At 39.7% G+C, this 19,450-nt stretch overlaps 1 long non-coding RNA gene across 2 annotated transcripts in view; it reads left to right on the forward strand.

The window, feature by feature from the left end:
- The window catches only part of LOC141990045 (uncharacterized), a 54,245-nt gene that overhangs the window by 25,351 nt on the left and 9,444 nt on the right, over positions 1-19,450 (forward strand). Inside the window, exon 3 of one of the 2 annotated variants that reach the window (XR_012640058.1) lies at positions 18,237-18,368. The exons of the other annotated variant lie outside the window; for it this stretch is intronic. This is a non-coding gene — a long non-coding RNA (uncharacterized LOC141990045). The remainder of the gene's footprint in view (positions 1-18,236; positions 18,369-19,450) is intronic. 2 annotated transcript variants of the gene reach the window in all.

A 19,450-nucleotide genomic window follows, 5' to 3' on the forward strand; every position in this document is an offset into this window, starting at 1 on the left:
CTAAAGCCCATTGAAATCAATGGAAAACCTTGTATGGACTTTAGTGGATGTTGGATCAGGCCTTAATAAAGGACCATATCTTGCCCCATAGGTCTGCATGCACAGGGATTCTTCCTTCATGTGGATGTGCCCCAATCCATAGACCCATGAAGATCTATGTGTAAGGAGGGATGAGCAAAGGGTAAGGGGGATTGAGTTTGATCTATAGCAGATGCAGATCTGCATCATCCACCGTGACAACCTCTGAGGATTCCTCCTATATGTACTCCTCCCACAAGTTTTCATGCAGTGGTGTGAAATGACCTGGGGATACATCTGCTTTTAACAAACTGTGATGCATTTCAAATAATAGTTCATAATAAATCATCATCATTACATTTCTTCCCACGTTACAAACCCCATTTTGATCCCAACGCCGAAAAGGATTGTGATTAATCTATAAACCTTGAAAAAGATTTATAGCTAAATGGTTATACAATGATTCTTGCAATTTACTGCAGATAATCTTGTAGTCAAGAAAAATTAGGGCACAAAGCTTTACACAGCTTGGCAATGTCAATGGATATATTATTAGGAGACTGCGTGCAGAAAAACAATATTTCACAGAGGTGATTTACAGAAACTTGTAATTTGGATTTCTTTCTCCCTGTCCATAATTACTACAGTCCTTTAACCTCTGTTATTCCCCACAAAGCCAAGGATATATATTTTCTAGCTGTTGTTAACATTTAATACTGGTCCCGAAATAACTAACACCGGGCAACAATGCAAGACAGGGTGTTTATTTGTGAAGTTTCAGAGTAGCAACCGTATTAGTCTGTATTCACACACAAAAAAAGGAGGACTTGTGGCACCTTAGAGACTAACCAATTTATCTGAGCATAAGCTTTCGTGAGCTACAGCTCACTTCATCGGATGCTATTACCAGCAGGAGAGTGGGGTGGGGAGAGAGAAAACCTTTTGAAGTGATAAACACCCATTTTTTCATGGTCTGTGTGTATAAAAATATCCTCACTGCATTTTCCACTTTTATGCATCTGATGAAGTAAGCTGTAGCTCACGAAAGCTTATGCTCAAATAAATTGGTTAGTCCCTAAGGTGCCACAAGTACTCCTTTTCTATGTGTGAAGTGTTTGTCATCAGAGCAATAGGTAGAAATTTATGGTTAGGCTTTTGGAATTGATTTTATATTACATATATGAGAGAGAGAGAGAAAGAGAGAGAGAGAACATGAGAAGGTAGGAAAGCCATGGAGCTATTTTGTCTTTAAGGAATAATCCTGCGTAGGAAGGCAGGGCCACTGTGTCACACCACCCCAGGAATCTCCCAGAGACATTGGGGAATTCATCCCTGCCCTGTATGCACTGGCGAAAAGGGGCCATGAACCAGCTGTTGGTCTCCAGGAAATATTCCCTGTACAGGGGGCATGCTGGGGTGGAGTGGACATTGAAAGGATTTTACTCTACTCTTCTGCAGTGGTGCAACTCCCTGTGGAGAGTTTTGCAGTTGGGGTGATATTTAGGTCAGCTTTCCAGGCTCCTTTAATCTGTGCTGGCAGCCAAACTGCCCTGGAATAGGGGAGGTGCACTGTCTCCCTTCTCAGTCCCTTTGCCAGTCTCAGCACCAGTAGAGGGAAATATCTGGCCCATTGTACCACATGGATTCTGATCTCAGTCTCTTTTTTTAGCAGTGGAATGTCACTGACTTCAGTGGGGTTTCTCCAGTACAAATGAGAGGAGAGTCTGGTCCAACACCTCCAGAGGCACAGGGGGAGCAGGGATATAGAGTCTGTCTTTGATATGGGTCAGTATGTAGTAGAAGGATTTTATGTTTGTATTTTGTGTAATTTAGAATGAAGGAGAAAGAATAACAATGTACCATGCATTAAATGTGTTGATGTATGATTTAATCATTTCCTGCCAGCCACCCTTTCTGAAAGCAGACAGGAATGGCCTAGTGTGCCACTGGTAAAGATGCGTCAGCCAGAATCTTTTGTCTGATGCTGATTTCAAGGCAGTCACAGAACTTTAGTGTCACCACTTTGTTGTAGGTTTAGCATTTTTGAAATAAGTAAGAGAATGCAATTATTGTTTTTTCCTGCATTGCAATTTGATGTTCCTGTTCAAATGCTCTGTGTAAATCAATCCTGTTCTGTGTGTGAATGAGGAATGTGTGTGTTAGGAGATAAGTGTGAAGACCATCACCTGACCAGAAGTTCTAGGGAGGAATCGAGGATGGATGTAAAGGCGCCAGGAGATTGCAACACGCCCCTCTTGAGATGTCAGAGGAGGGCAGATTGAGGACTCTAAAATCTGTGGCAGGCACCCATCAATGGGGACAAGATAGCTGTAGTCAAAACTAGCATGGGGTAATTCCCTGAGAGACTGATGAAAGAACAAGATAAAGGATGAGAAGAACAAACACTCTTCAAATGGCAATTGATTACAGCATGACAGTGCAAAACTCATCAGTCCCGGTGAAGGAAGATCACTATATAAACAGGGTGTTTTGCCATTAAACTTTGGGTTTGTCCTTCCAAGACTTTCCCAGAGCATCAAGTCGCGACCGACAGAACCTGGCTCCTACCTACCCGTGATCAACCTAGCTGGCCACTAGATTGATCCGGACTCTGGGCTGGTAACTATAACATCAACTCTGTGTGTGTGTGTGTGTGTGTGAGATTGAATGTATATGCTAATTGTTGTATTTCCAATAAATGTGGTGTATTGCCTTTTGCCCTGAAAAAGATCCTGTGTGCTTCTTATAAGCATAACAAGTATATGGTCTCCCCCATCCCCCAGGGAAGTCTAACACAAGATGCAGTACCAGACAAGGACAGACGCTGTGCTCTCTGACTTCAAGGACTCCAATTATGCCCCACCATTGTGCGGGGTGTAAGGGAGGAAGATTCCTCATGCCCTGTCTTGTCCCTCTGAATGCTTGCAGAGGGCAAGGCGTAGTTAAGCTTGTAATCGTTTAAATAAAAGTTTAAGTTACAATAAAATTAACTAGGAAACCCCAGCAGTATAACTAACCAGGTGTCTGACGAGCTAGAAAAATGACTTTCTATTGCAGTAGTAGGCGGAGAAATACAAAGCAAACCCATGGGTGTATTTAACATAAATAATATCATGGCAGCTAGTACAGAAGAAAAACAAAACAAACATATGGATGAGCAAATAAAATAGAGTTGGCATATGCTTTATAAAACTGACTTTATTTCTTAGTGTGAAAATACTTAGCATCCTGATCCACAAACGCTAACTCTTATGAGCAATCCTGACTCATTTGCCTAATCCAATATTTGTTACTTATTCTAAAAATATTCAGTGGATGGGGAGTTCAGGCATATATATTAACACCAAAAAAGTTTGTATTTCAAGATTCACATTCAGCAAGTGATTGAGTCAGGGTTAATATTCATTATTTGTATTGTGGTTGTGCTGAAAAGCCCCAGTGAGGATAAGGATCTCATTGTGCTAGGTGCTATATAAACACCTAGGTAGACATGGTCTTTGCCACAAAGATCTTATCCGCGATGTGGCTAAGCTAATAAATACTAATAAAACGATAAAATGAAATACAATTTTCCTAAGGATTTTCTCTGTACCTACTTGATAAATAGGCACAGCATAGTATTTAATGTGCCCAGTTGTCTGAAATATTGCCTTAGAACCATCCTGTTACCAAGTAGGTTGTGTTAGTTATCAGATTTCTAATAGATTGCTAAGTGGGAAGTAGACGGGTCAGTTCTGGAGTGGGAGGCCTTCAAGGGAAATGTCGGTGCTGCAGAAACGGATGTTTGTTGTTCAGTAGATGTTTAGCCAATGACCAAAATAAAGTCTTTTTACAATAGTGCACTAAAATGTATTATTATGAAAGATTATCATAATTCTTTATGATACCTGCATGTACAAAACATGTGCATAAGCCTCTGGGCACATTTACAATTGTTTTAAAAACACACATTAATAATGAACTGCTCAGAATTGGCAGAAGGCAGACAGTCCCCATATTAATCGCCAACAGTCCATAATACTGGCTATTAACCAGATACTGCATATTGATTTAGTAAATGCATAGTCTAAAAATCCTCAGATTTGAATGGATCTAGTGGGGGCTTTTTCCTATTCTTCTGATGTGCTTGTGTTTACAGATCTTACACACGTTTTATAACTATTGAAGATTTATAGCTGCGTATCAGAAATGTCCTTCGCTTTCATGTGGATCTGTGCCTCACACCTTCTCCCCCTGGGATGTGACAACACTGCCTAAAGGGAAAAACATTTGCATGGTGGGCCTCCTTTAATTTAATTCCTTAGCCGTCTCACTCTGCACATGGATGACTGCACTTTCCTCTGATTAGAAATCGTCTTTTATTCAAGAAATACCAAAAGAATTACTTTTTGATGCCTGTTTTGGCTGAAATTTATTTCTTTGTAGTGGAAGAAATAAGACTGGTACTTAAGAAGCTTTGCATTGTGCTGAATTTTATCAGCCTGAATAAGAAAAGGCCGCTATTCCTGGTATACTGTAAGTAGACAGATTTATCATGTGTTGAATCCTTGTTGAATATTTGAACACAAAGTCTGACACTGAAGACTTCCATGAAGTCTATGGCAAGACTCTCATTGATTCCAGTGGGAGAGGGATCATGCTCAGACTTCATTGTTCTACAAATTAAAACAACAAGGCAATTGAAAATATTCTAAAACAATTTCAGAATAAATGGGCCTGATTCTTTTATACATTGGAGTAGCTTTGTGCCATCCCAAAAAGCTGCCTTAATGCTGTTATAACTGGACTCTGGAGTATTTCCCTACCATAGGAGAATCCTTGAATGGCATCGAGCCACCATAGCAGCTCCTATGTCATCCTTCCTTCCAAAAGCTAATGTATGGGCATGGTTGTTGCTCCCTTATACCCATCTGAACCACAAGCTGCTGTAATGGCTGCTTTAGTGCTATTGGGAGCCAGTATAAATTAGCACATTGTAACCCTTGGTATGGCCCCAAATCACCCTTATTAATCATATAGGTTTACGTTTCTGGGAGGGAGATAAGACTTGTAAATGAAAATGACTTTTTGAATCCTTTTGAAAGGTTGCAAAACCTGAAGCTTAATTTTAACCATTTGTTAAATAATATTTTCTTTCATCCTCTTCCTAGAGTATCATACACAAATAATTAGTTATTGTTACTCTAAGCAGTTAAGTATCAGAGGGGTAGCCGTGTTTGCCGCTTTTACAGATCCAGACTAAGAGTCCTGTGGCACCTTATAGACTAACAGATGTATTGCAGCATAAGCTTTTGTGGGTGAATACATGCATCTGACGAAGTGGGTATTCACAAATGAAAACTTATGCTCCAATACATCTGTTAGTCTATAAGGTGCCACAGGAGTCTTTGCTGCTCTAAGCAGTTAGTCTGCTGCCAACTGAAGCATTAAAAACTTCCTTGCTTTCCTGCAAGTTGATATAAAACAGGGTATAGAATCGGTCTTTGGAGAGTCTCTAAAAGGTGGCTGACCAGGTGCTGATTTGCATGGCTTCACTTGTTTGCGTTAACCACGTCTGGCAATCCAGTATATGATAAAAATATGGGAGCCCTCAAAGTTTTGAGCTACAATATTTTCCCTTCTTAAAATGGAATTAATAAATAGGAACAATTGAAGTTATTATCAAGCAGTTAGAAAAGCTAACTGGATGGTCCAGTAGAAGGCACCGCAAGATCTACCTTGAGTGTGGAGTAACTCTTGACTATGAATAGCAGCTATTCTGGATGAAATTACCAAACAGAGCACGAAGAATAGTCACTTTATTGCATACACAAGATTAGAAAACTTAGAACAGCAGTATCACTTGACTTAAGCTAACTTATCTGTGTTAAGAGCTCCATCTAAATAGCTACACAAAATAAGCTTTTTGCAGGGCACAAAACGAAGTTCTATTAGTCCCAAAAAAACCCAGAAGACATGCCACATATTCTTGAGTATCATCTACTGGCACCTTATCTATTATCTAACTTTTTACATATGTATGCATCTCTAATTTATATAGCACTTCTGCAACAATCTAATATATTGCACTGGCCTATCAAGTAGGACTGCAGGGCTCACTGGAAAACAATAACTGAGTTTGGTGAAAAAATTCAAGTTGCAGAATTTGGGTTCATTCTGGTGCAGAAGGAAGCCAAGATCTTTTGAATTTTTTTTGTAAAAAACAGGGATGGAGAGAGAAAGAAACTCGCCACTACCACATGAGAATAGCTATTGGTCTGGTGGTTAGGGCACTAGTCTGGAAGGTCCCCTGATTTGGTGAAGGGACTTGAACTGGGTCTCCCAGATCTCAAGTCAGTGCCCTAATCACTGGACTGTTGGCTATTCTAGGTTCTCTCTCTCTCTCTCTCTCATATATTCCATCCTGGTCCTGAGAAACCTTTCAGAGGAAAATTCCATTGAACCTGCCACATTTCTATGAAACATTTCAGTTCCAATGGATAAAGCTTAGTATAGAATTTTTCAGCTAACTCTACTCTCAAGCTAGTATGACATTCCCCATGGGGAAATATGTAAGGACAAATGTATTTAGGACTGAAATAAAATACAAAGTGGTAAGAAGAGGTCCAGATATTATTAGTGGATATTTTAGGGTTTTTTTTAAGTTATCAATAAAATGAACATCCTAGTTTTGTTCCATATTAGTGTTGCAGACAATAAACAATTAGTCATCAATATAGACCTGTGCAAAGTACTAAACTTAGGAAAGAAAAATCAAATGCAAAAATACAAAATGCAGAGTAACTGGCTCAGCAGTAATATGGCTGAAAAAGATGTGGGGATTATAAATATCAGAAGTTAGATATGAGCTAACTATGTGGTGCAGGTGTGAAAGCAACCTATATTCTGGAGTGTATTAACAGGAGTGTTGCATGTAAAGCACAGGATGTAATAGTCCCACTCTACTTAGCATAGGTGAGGGCTCAGATGGAGTACTGTGTCAGAAAGACATGGATAAATTGGACAAAGTTCAGAGGAGAGCAACCATAATGTTAAAAGGTTTAAAAAAACCTAACCTCTGAGGAAAGGTTAAAAAAATTGGGCATGTTTAATCTTTAGAAAAGAAGATGGAGGGAGGACCTGATTAGAGTCTTCAGGTATGTTTACGACTATTATAAGAGGACCGTGATCAATTGTTCTCCACGTCCCTGAAAGTAGGACAAGAAGTAATTGACTTAATCTGCAGCAAAGGGATTTAAATTAGGTCTTAAGATAAACTTTCTAACCAAAAGGATAGTTAAGTACTGGAATAGGCTTGCAAGGGAGGTTGTGGAATCCTCTCAGAGGCTTTTAAGAACAGGTTAGACAAACACCTGTCAGAGATGATCTAAGTATATGTGGTACTGCCTCAGCCTGGGTAGCTGGACTAGATGACCTTTCAAGGTCCCTTCCCGATGATTCTATAATCTTTGTTTTTTAAGAAGCACATTACACTCTGGAAGGGGTATAATGAAAAAAGCTCTCTGCTTACATAAACATATGCTGACTCACATGGCAAATCAAAGTAGTACAGGCTAGTAAATACGTAGGAAAAGTGACTCACACCCAATGATTGAAAAAGGATTTCTAAATGTACCATGAAACAATACAGCATGAGAACGAACAGGCAAAGCACTTTCTACTTATGTTCTTTGCAACTGGTCCAGCTATCGCCCATGCACCGTTGCCATTGCATAAGTCATGCTACAGGTAGCCCCCCTCAGTTTCCCCTCTTGGACCATTCAAATAAACTTCACTTCAGACTTTTTCTTGGTCAAAAGATACCCCTCCTTAGAGACTAGGTTTATTAATATAAAATAAACTAACTAAAACACCAATGCAAAGTCCATTCATAAGTCCATAAAACTCAAGGTTTCTCCTCCTCCTGTCTGGAACCTTTGCAGTCCCTCTGCTACTTGGTCAGGCTCTCTCCAAGGCTTCTCTATCTAGAGAGCTTTCCTTACTGTCTGCAAACTCTGCCACAACTTCCTGATCTTTTCCCCTTTCACTGCAGCTTCCTGCTCCTTTTCACACTGACATCACCTGATTCCTCTCAGGTGGGGCTCATCCTGGAATCAGGCTTGGTTTAGCCCCACCCTCTCCAGCCCACAGGGCGAGCCACCCTGTTACACTCTTCTACTAGGAACACACCTCAGTGTATATTTCTATCTTAAAATTACACTCAGCAGGGAGAGAAACAGTGGTTTTCAATCAAATTTACTAGTGACTCTTGAAAATGTTGGCCCTTTCCTTTAAGAAGCCTTTTCCTGATACTTGATGTCCCCAGTGTTCAAGTCTTTTTCTTTCCCGTGGGAAAGAATGAGATTATAAATCTAAAGTACATGTTCCTACAGCATGGAGTAGATGCATGTAAAGAAAACCCTACAGCTGCTGCAGACCTTACTGTGGTTTCTCTCATCCCATCAGGGGACATCATTAAACTACAGCAATTCAATTAACAGACTCTGTACCTAACCAAGAACTCAGAAGTAGGTTAAATTGGAAACTTTATCTGAAGAAATCGTGCACAATATGCTACAGCTATATATAATTAGTACACTGGCCTGAGGGGGGTAGGAGGTGGGATACAAATAAGTAAATACCCCCCCACCCCAGACTAGTATCCTAATAATTAACAGTATTGTAATAATTAACCCCCTTCAAGTACAAAAGGTTCCTAACCAACAGTTAACTTCAAACATTTAACACAAAAATTTAACATTTCTCTTGCTGTAATATTATAATTTTCCCATTTCACCTTACAATTTCTTGGCTAACATAAGGCTGCTGTGTTCAGGTTTCCAATCCTGCGGTGTAAGCTTTACATCATCATCATTATAATTTTTATTGCAATTAAACGAACCCATGAAAATATTTCTATTCATAATATATTTTGTAAAATGTAAACTCAGCAAACTATGCTATCAGTGATGGCACAGAATGATGCATTCTGGGATATCTTTAAGGGATATCACTTGTGTTGCCTAGCTAAGAACTCTCTTTATGCCCTGGGATAGGCCATCAGTTTTGCTTTCCTCAAATGCTATGGTTCATCTCCTCACATGCCAACAAATAGTCCATGCACAAATATCAATGTCTCTCTACGCTTTCATTTTTAAAAACTAATATACACTGGAAACAGACAAGGTTCAATTACTAAGAGAAAGTAGACTGCAAACATTGGAGGTGAAAAGCCAAGGCAATCAACTGATATTCCAAATAATTACATACTCTAAAGAAAAGGCATGTACACATTCATAGGTGTGATATTGTCTAACGTCAATGAGTGGAATACATGAAAGAATAGAGAGGAAACAAAGGGAAATTTTCTATTTGTGGGTATGAGATGGCTCAATAATTGGTTATCTGGAAAACAACAACAACCTACAACAGCAGCAAAAATGACACCGTTCATGGTACTCCTGGCAAAGCAGCTGAATCCAGAGGAAACAAGGTAAAAAGAGAGAGAGAGAAAAAAAATCAACTATTACAACTATTCAAGCGTTACCATTTAAAGGAACCCCGTAGAGAACAAAACTGCGTTACACAGGATCACTGGAGGCCTATGTAATACTTTATGTGCACTGTTGGAAGAGTTGGAATGCTGCCACAATTCAGATTTAACTACAAGGGCCCAGTTCCTCCCTAAGTTGCATTATCTACTGATATCAGTAGGCTTGATTCCTCCCAGTAAGGCAGTGGAGTTACAGCTGTGTAAAATCTAAAGATTCAGACCAAATATGAATTACACCTCTGAAACAAATGGCAGAATTACCCCCAAAGTATGTGTGTCAGGATTGCTTTATCTTACTCCCTACTGTTAGTCACCTTTTGACAGGTTGCATCACTGCAGGATTCCACTGATAAGCCACTGGTATGACCTCTTTTTGATAGACCACACCATGATTTCCAGCTATGTCTCCCTACCAGCTTTTGAGCACCTAACTAAAGTAGGCACTACTGCACCATTCCAAATTGGTACAACTATTTTGGAACTATATCCTATTTTCTAATTTACACTAAACATGGAAATTACATCACTATTTACACCACAGCATAATTTAGTCTCTGGAGCCAAATTTGACTCACGGTACATCAGAGGATAGTTGGAGTAACTCCATTTAAGCCTGTGGTGCAGTTTTTAAAAGAGAGTGGGCCAAGGGAGTTATACCAATGTAAATCAAGAGTAAGTGGAGGCGGAATTTGGCCCAATGTTGGTGGACAAGGCCATCTTTAAGTAAGTGTGCAATGTGAATTTTATTACTGATGGCTGCAGCCTTAATAAACACATTAAAACATGGAGAGTTTAATGAGTAGGAATAAAACAGCACACAAGTGACAATAATTCATTTCCATTTTATATGTCACTGTCACCACTCCAAGCTGATAAAAACAAGACTTGAAAGCCCAAGCATGAACACTGAATTCAGAGATCCCGTCAATCAGAAGTAAATCCCAATGATGAACTAGCATATCAAAGGCCAAACGCCATGTAATAACCCATTCCAAATGCTGCACATGTAATAGAATCAATAGACTATTAGCTGAGCCGTAGCCACACACTGAAGTAACAAAATTAACAGATCACAATTTTCAAGTCAGGTCTGAAGTAAGCAAAACAAGGGCTATGATTTACACACTGCCAGTAATGATTCAGGACCCTCTTCCTCCACAATGTGTTGGCCTGGCTTAAAATCATCAAGAGGGTGAAATTCAACAGTTATTTCTTTCAGTGTGGAATACTCTGGACAGCTCTAAAACGCTGTATTGCTGGGGAAAAACAAACACACACATTGCTGGGCAGTGGTTTTGGCCTTGTTAACTTGAACTTATTAAGATGACTAAAATTTATTCCAGGTGGTAGTGGTGGTAACATAGGACCGTAATGTTAGTTTATCAGCATGCATAATATATCAGGTAAGATGGAGTGGGGGGTGGCTGGTTAGCTTAATGTTGTTTGGAGCACAACTGCCCAAAATTGCAGCATCCAGGGCTTCTTCCCATCTGAGCAACACCACATAAATGGCCAGCTCCAGTAGGAGCCTGGCATTTGAAAAGATACCACCCAATATGCCAGCTGTAGATGTGTTGCTTGTGCTTTAGTTTATGACAGGCACACCTGGATGGGGATTGATAGTTTTTTCTTTTTACATTTACATTCTGGTCTGAAACAGCTGGGAAACTTATTATCACCATAGTCATCAACCAAAGCACAGTCCTTGCACTGCCTTACTGCTTATTTTTTCAGGACGGCCCTTTTGAGCTGTGGGTCAAATAAATACAATCAGAGGCTGGATTCAGTCTTGCTTTCCTTGGTTTCTATGGCTCCATGCCATCAAGTGGACCATGAAAAAATATCAGTACATCTTTATTTTATTTATAAAAGTTAATTCATTCTGGAAACAGACAGGTCTCAATTACTGACAGAAAGTGGGTGGTAAACATCAAGAGTGAAAGACCAAAGACTTGAACTGATATTCCAGATAACTACATCGTTCAAAGAAGAGGGATGTACATATTGGGTAAAAATGATTCTATCAGTAGAATCCATGAAAGAATGTAGAAGAAGCAAAGATGATTTTTGCGTGGGTATAAGATGGCTGAATATTTGCATATTGGAAACCCACATGACTGACTGATTTCTGATCAATTCACTGTACTGATTTAGACTCTAATTCCATACTCATTTCTAGAGCTGGGTGGATATGGCAAACAATATTTGTCTGTGAATTCACTTTCTTTAGGTCTCCAACTTTTCTGTGTTAATTGTCTGTGTATATTAGTGAATGAGATTGCTGGATGTAATGTTTGTTGAAATACTGATTTTTAAGCAAACATTGCAGAATATGAACAGAAAGCAAATTTAGAATATGTAATGATGAGCATGTGCTCCGGAAACCTGATTCTAATAATTATGCTCATCCAATCAGGGAAGAGATACATACCATGTGACAAACTGGCATTGGTCTAATAAACACTGCTTGAATTTCAAATGTCAAATAATTCAGTAAACTGCTTACAAACAAGCTGCAAACTAAGAATTATCCAGAAAATGATTGGCAAATAATTTTGAAGCTCTCAAAAAATAAAGAAGTCACAGCGTTTGTCAACAATTCACAAACAGAAAAAGAGTATAAACTTGTTGAATAAATTATTTGTCAAAAATGATTTGCCCAGCTCTATACCTTCCACAGGCAAAACTATTGTTTTCTTGACTGAGAGTTTTGATTGCATGTGGATTCCAGGATTGGGAACTTTGATTCTATCGGGGTATTTTAAACCCTATAATGTCTGAGTACCTCAAGGCTGGGAAGACAGATTGAGAAGTCAAAACCCCTTCTTAGTTATATGTAACACAAGAAGCTGGACTTGTTCAATCAAGACAGCTTCATTGCACCAGAAAAGAAGCTGTAGAACTCAGTACAGAGAAACTGTGTCTTCCACTCTGGCATGGCTGCATAACCAGAGACATAATCTTGCCCACTCTATCTTCATTTCCCTCTTTGTAAAATGGAGCTAAATTATATCTAGCCTGTCTTAGCGGTATTGTGAAACTAAATTAATTATGGATTGTAAAAGACATCAAGATCTTCAGATGGATGACCTTAGAGGAGTTCAAATATCATTGTTAGATATAGACATATTATTTGTATCTTGAACTTTTCTGTTTAACAATACTCATAATCTAGAGAGAAAATGTGTGGGCGCTCTATGGTTAAGTGCTGTTTAAATTAGTCTACAGTTTTAAATGGATTTTAAAACAAAACTCATAAATGTCTACTTACATTTCACATGCATTCAATGGAACAGTTGTTAATACCAACCAATTAAAAATAAGAAACTACAGTTCATAAATTCTGTTTGTTTTTGCACAAAGAGGATAGTAGGGGCAAACACAGGGAATAACACACTGATAGACTGCAGTGCAATCCAGCTTGGTGCAAAGTATTTCATGTATTGTGGGCTGCTGTGCAGGATATTCTTGGCAGTCAGTGGATTAAACTGGACATTAGCCCATCTTCAAAACAGACGTTAGGGAACAAAGAGGTCCCAGTGTTCTGCTGGTGAAAACACATTATTGGGTTAGTGTGACAATATACACCTCTGTATTCTCATCCTACACACTACTGTAATCATCTTTGTACAAAATATGCCATGAGGTATCATTTGAAAACTAATGACTCACTGGTCAACTATATCATGGTGAAATGTATATAGCGACATTATATGTAAAGCTGTGAATTTCCCATGAATGATGTTGGTAGCACATTTTGAAACCCACATAGCTCTGAGTAGGCAGAAGTGGTCAAGCAGGTCTATCTTAAACAACGTTTATCTCCATTTATATATAAATAGTAAACAAGGTCCTTGAGACAGCAAGAGGGAGACAAGACACTTCAGAGTCTATAGCTAAATCTATGTCAGTGTGTCATGGAAATGTTCAGCTATGTACTTACCTTTGTGATTCCTCATCATCCTACGCTATGGTTTTTGCATGATCAATTAATGAAAGTATACACAGAGGAGAAGAAAGACAATGGGGCACCTTCACCCCCAGACTAAATGACACCTTCTTTACTGATTGAATAAACTTTGCTGTGATAGGTAAGCCTTAGGAGACCCCATTTCAAAGGGAGACTGGATTTAAAATATGAAGGGAAGCCCTACCCATCCCTCTCTCTTTCACCTAACCAAAAAAACAAAACAACAAAACCCCTCAACAAAAACCCCAGCCTTTGGACTTCAGGAGCAGATCCTGGCCTGAGAATTTGGTCAGCTGTGTTACTGGGAACATGTGGTAAGGGATTTCACCTTGAACCAAGTCTAGTTTGTTAAGTTTTCATACTAAGAAGAGTTTAATCTTTATTTCTCTTGTAACCATTTCTGACTTTGTCTTATACTTGTATTCACTTAAAATCTCTCTCTTCGTAGTTCAAGAAACTTACTTTATTCTTTAATTAAAACTAATCCAGTGCTGCGGTTGAAATGGGCTGCATGGAAACTCCATTTAAAGTGGCAAACTGTTGGATATTGTTTCGTCATAGGTCAACAGACCTAAAATACCTAAACTGTCCAGGAGAGGGCTAGACAGTGAAGAACACATAATTTTGGGGGAAAAGTTATGACTGGGAGTATGTTGGGGTCACCCTGCAAGTAGTAACCAATGGTGCTGGAAGTCAAGGTATGGCTGGTGTGTTACTGACAGGATGTTGGGGTCAGAGTTGCTGGACCAGGCTTTGGCTATACACAGATATGCAAGGTGTGACCTGCATGCTGGGAGTCTGTTTGTGAGCATCCCAGGTGGGAGCTATAGCGGCAAAGCTTATGAGGCACCCAAGGTGCTGGGCAGGGGTGAAACAATCCCTCACAGGTCTGGATTTCACCCTGGAATATCATAGAATCATAGAATATCAGGGTTGGAAGGGACCCCAGAAGGTCATCTAGTCCAACCCCCTGCTCGAAGCAGGACCAATTCCCAGTTAAATCATCCCAGCCAGGGCTTTGTCAAGCCTGACCTTAAAAACCTCTAAGGAAGGAGATTCTACCACCTCCCTAGGTAACGCATTCCAGTGTTTCACCACCCTCTTAGTGAAAAAGTTTTTCCTAATATCCAACCTAAACCGCCCCCACTGCAACTTGAGACCATTACTCCTTGTTCTGTCATCTGCTACCATTGAGAACAGTCTAGAGCCATCCTCTTTGGAACCCCCATTCAGGTAGTTGAAAGCAGCTATCAAATCCCCCCTCATTCTTCTCTTCTGCAGACTAAACAATCCCAGCTCCCTCAGCCTCTCCTCATAAGTCATGTGCTCTAGACCCCTAATCATTTTTGTTGCCCTTCGCTGGACTCTCTCCAATTTATCCACATCCTTCTTGTAGTGTGGGGCCCAAAACTGGACACAGTACTCCAGATGAGGCCTCACCAGTGTCGAATAGAGGGGAACGATCACGTCCCTCGATCTGCTCGCTATGCCCCTACTTATACATCCCAAAATGCCATTGGCCTTCTTGGCAACAAGGGCACACTGTTGACTCATATCCAGCTTCTCGTCCACTGTCACCCCTAGGTCCTTTTCCGCAGAACTGCTGCCTAGCCATTCGGTCCCTAGTCTGTAGCGGTGCATTGGATTCTTCCATCCTAAGTGCAGGACCCTGCACTTATCCTTATTGAACCTCATCAGATTTCTTTTGGCCCAATCCTCCAATTTGTCTAGGTCCTTCTGTATCCTATCCCTCCCCTCCAGCGTATCTACCACTCCTCCCAGTTTAGTATCATCTGCAAATTTGCTGAGAGTGCAATCCACACCATCCTCCAGATCATTTATGAAGATATTGAACAAAACCGGCCCCAGGACCGACCCCTGGGGCACTCCACTTGACACCGGCTGCCAACTAGACATGGAGCCATTGATCACTACCCGTTGAGCCCGACAATCTAGCCAGCTTTCTACCCACCTTATAGTGCATTCATCTAGCCCATACTTCCTTAACTTGCTGACAAGAATACTGTGGGAGACAGTGTCAAAAGCTTTGCTAAAGTCAAGAAACAATACATCCACTGCTTTCCCTTCATCCACAGAACCAGTAATCTCATCATAAAAGGCGATTAGATTAGTCAGGCATGACCTTCCCTTGGTGAATCCATGCTGACTGTTCCTGATCACTTTCCTCTCATGTAAGTGCTTCAGGATTGATTCTTTGAGGACCTGCTCCATGATTTTTCCAGGGACTGAGGTGAGGCTGACTGGCCTGTAGTTCCCAGGATCCTCCTTCTTCCCTTTTTTAAAGATTGGCACTACATTAGCCTTTTTCCAGTCATAGTTAGATGCTCAACTGGTGTAAATAAATTCAGTTACACTGATTCCAGTGAAGTTAGGCTGATTTACATCAGCTGCCGAACTGGTTTAAAATCTAATAAGAGCCATCAAATGTCTCCAAATGTGTTTTCTTTCTCTTTAATTATATATAAAAAAGTCAAGAGCAGACAATATCAATTTAGTACAGTCAGAATTTATGACAATAACTTGCAAGATAGTTTCTGTAGGCTATAATAAAGAAACATGTTTTACTGTAAATTATAATGATTTTAAGCTTGAGTGCTCTTATTAACCCTCTCTTTTCAGACTGGAAAGCACTTGCAAATATCCAGTGCAAATCACATACAATTATCTGACTTATGAGGAAAGGTGAAAAAACCTGGGCATGTTTAGTCTCGTGAAGAGAAGACTGAGGGGGACCTGGTAATGGTTTCAAATATGTTAAGAGCTGTTATAGAGGGGATGCTGATCAATTGTCCTCCATGTCCACTGAAAGTAGGACAAGAAGTAATGGGCTTAATCTTCAGCAAGGGAGATTTAGATTAGATATTAGGAACAAAATTCTAACTATAACTGTAGGTAAACTCTGGGATAGGCTTCCAAAGAAGATTGTGGAATCCCCATCGCTGGAGGTTTTTAAGAATGGGTTGGACAGACACCTGCCAGGAATGGTCTAGGTCTGTACAGTGGGCTGGACTTGATGCCGTCTCAAGGTCCCTTCCAGCCCTACATTTCAATTATTCTATTTGTAATGTTAAAGCTGTGGTTATTTTTATTTTCAAATGTGCTGTTATAGTAGTCCTTTTTGATTCTTAGACAGGATAAATTCCACCAATCCAGATAAGAGAATGGCACAAATGACTTTGTTTGCTTTATGCCCTTTGTATTAATATGACCAGCCAAACCCCTGCTGGCTGAATACCTTTGGGGTGAAATCCTGGTCCCATTGAAACCAATGGGAATTTTGCTATTAATGTCAATGGAGCCAGCATATTACCCCTGTTTTTATTGCTTGACAATTTGGTAAGAGCCTACTTCAGCTGATACTAGCTGCTGGGGCCTGAACAAGGGACTCAAAAGCAGCTGCCCTACCACTTAGATTGCAAGAGAATCTCCATCAGCTGTAAACACTAGTGTATAGGAAAACTTCAGACAGGAGCACTGATAATTCAACAGTAGTAGGCTACTAACTGGAGCTGCTTGAATAATATCAGCAAGATATTTGTGAATATTTTGTTGAATAAAAGCAGTATGTTGGGTTCACAGTCGTTTATGATGTCATATTATTTGTTGTCTGCAAGGATTGGGATGGACACAAAGTATTCATAGACATGTTAGTTATTTCCAAAAAGTTTCAAAAAGTTTAGCATCATGATTGAAATAATACATACCAACATGTGCATTATTCACTATTTATGATTAATGATTAGTTATTTATTTGTTTAAAAGATTTCAATCATTCAGTCAGAGAGTGACACCAAGTGATTAGGTAACCAGTCACATAGTGAATGGTCAAAGTGAACAGTTCACCAATAAGACATTTGTCCATGCCAATTATTGGATGAATACTTATGAATAACAAATATATTAGCAGAAACAGCAGCAATTAACAAATTTTTCATGACAAGAAAAAATTCACAATGAGTTATTCAACCAGCTCTGTTACTAGTCTTTTAACTTTAGCTGCTTCTGCTGTTTTTCTCCACAGAGGATGAGGCACTGTTAATAAGTCTCTAACTTTTTAAATTTTTTAATTTATCTTTGTGGGGGAGGAAAAAGGTGGTTTAACCAGGAATACTCTCAGTTGACCAGATGAACATAATAGTTTTGCCCATGTGTAGCAGTTACCATCAAAGGATACCAATGTGATTTAAAACAAATTATTAGTGTTGTACCACAATGTCCCTGTAATATAGTTAAATATCGTTAACCTAATTTTATGCATGAGGAAACTGAAACACTGGGAGGTTACATGCTTGTCCAAGGTCACACAATATGTATCAGAATTGGGAAAGTATTTGATCGCCAAATCCCAGTCCGATGCCGTAATCACAATCACAATCCTTATTTCCAATGCAATAACATCTGTTGCTACCCTGAACCTTCTTTTGTTGCACTGGAGATGAGGCAGCAGACATAGCCTTAGTACTTCATTAGTTTCTTTGGACTTTATCTCTCTGTTCTGAACTGTAATCACAGCAGTTGCACTGACCTGCTGGTTCATGGCAAAGAGCAGAGTGTACAGAACAGAACAGATTCAAAAATAAGGTTATTGTTGTCTTCTCACCATTCCACGCTGGATTGTGGGCACAGGCTACAACTAATATTTCTCAAGTGATGTCACTTTGCAGTAAAGTCCCTTTTCCTCCTTTGCTCACCTAGGACCACATCATTTTGCCACCGCTACCCCATAAAAGGTATGCTGCGCGCACGATAATGATCTACTCTGCTTTTCTCCACGTGGACTGCTTCTGTGTTGCTCTCTTAGTGATGTCTGCATAACCTGTAATCAAGGTAAAATCAACATGGATTTATAGAAAATAGATCTTGTCAAACTAACTTGATTTTTTTGGTGAGATTACAAGGTCCATTAATAAAGGTAATAGTGGTGATATAATATACTTAAACGTCTGGAAGGCATTTGACTTGATATCATATGACATTTTGATTAAGAAACTAGACCAATAATAAATGGTCTCAAATATTGCCTCAAAATATAATGGTAAACAGGGAATTGTCATTCAAGTGAGTGTGCTTCTAGTGGAATCCCATATCGGGATTTGTTCTTGGTTATATGCTAATTAATATTTTTATCAATTATCTAGAATAAAACATAAAATCATTACTGATAAAGCTTGCATATGATGCAAAATCTGGGGGAAGCAGTAAATAAAGAAGAGGACAGATCACTGATACAGAGCAATCTGGATTGCTTGGGAAACAGGACACAAGCAAAGGTTATGTTTTCTAATACAACTATATGTAAGATCATACATCCAGGAACAAAGAATGTAGGCAACACCTGCAGGATGGGGGACTCTATCCTACGAAGCAGGAACTCTGTAAAAGACTTTGGGGTTATGGTGAACAATCAGCTGAACATGAGCACCAGTGCCACACTGTCACCCAAAGGGCTAATATGAACTTTGGAGTTATAAATAGGAAATATCATGTAGGACTAGGAAGGTTAGACCCCCTATTACATGGGTTCATTGAGTCTGTTCCGATGTTGGACTCTCAGGCCGTCAAGCCTTTGTGATTATGCAGGAACTGACTAAATGGCGAATGATCACTACGGCCGACTATCTGGGTAAGCACTGAAAAAGAAGAAAAGAGGGCTGACAGTTCATAACCACCAGAGACAAGAGGTCATGACAGCATTCTACATGGCTAGAGACAGATGAGAATGGGCAGGCTGTGACCACCAGATAGAAGAGGACCAGTAGAAATTCCACACAGTTAGAAGTTTCCAATCAGTACCATGTCCTTATTGTGGAAACTATGGAAGATACCTCTCAAGATCGAGCTGTTCCAAGAGACTGGAGAGATGTACCTATGGATGGAAGCTTGGCACAACCTGTAAGAAAATCAGATTT

This window comes from Natator depressus, chromosome 6 (assembly GCF_965152275.1).
Source record: "Natator depressus isolate rNatDep1 chromosome 6, rNatDep2.hap1, whole genome shotgun sequence".
Classification (NCBI taxonomy): domain Eukaryota; kingdom Metazoa; phylum Chordata; order Testudines; family Cheloniidae; genus Natator; species Natator depressus.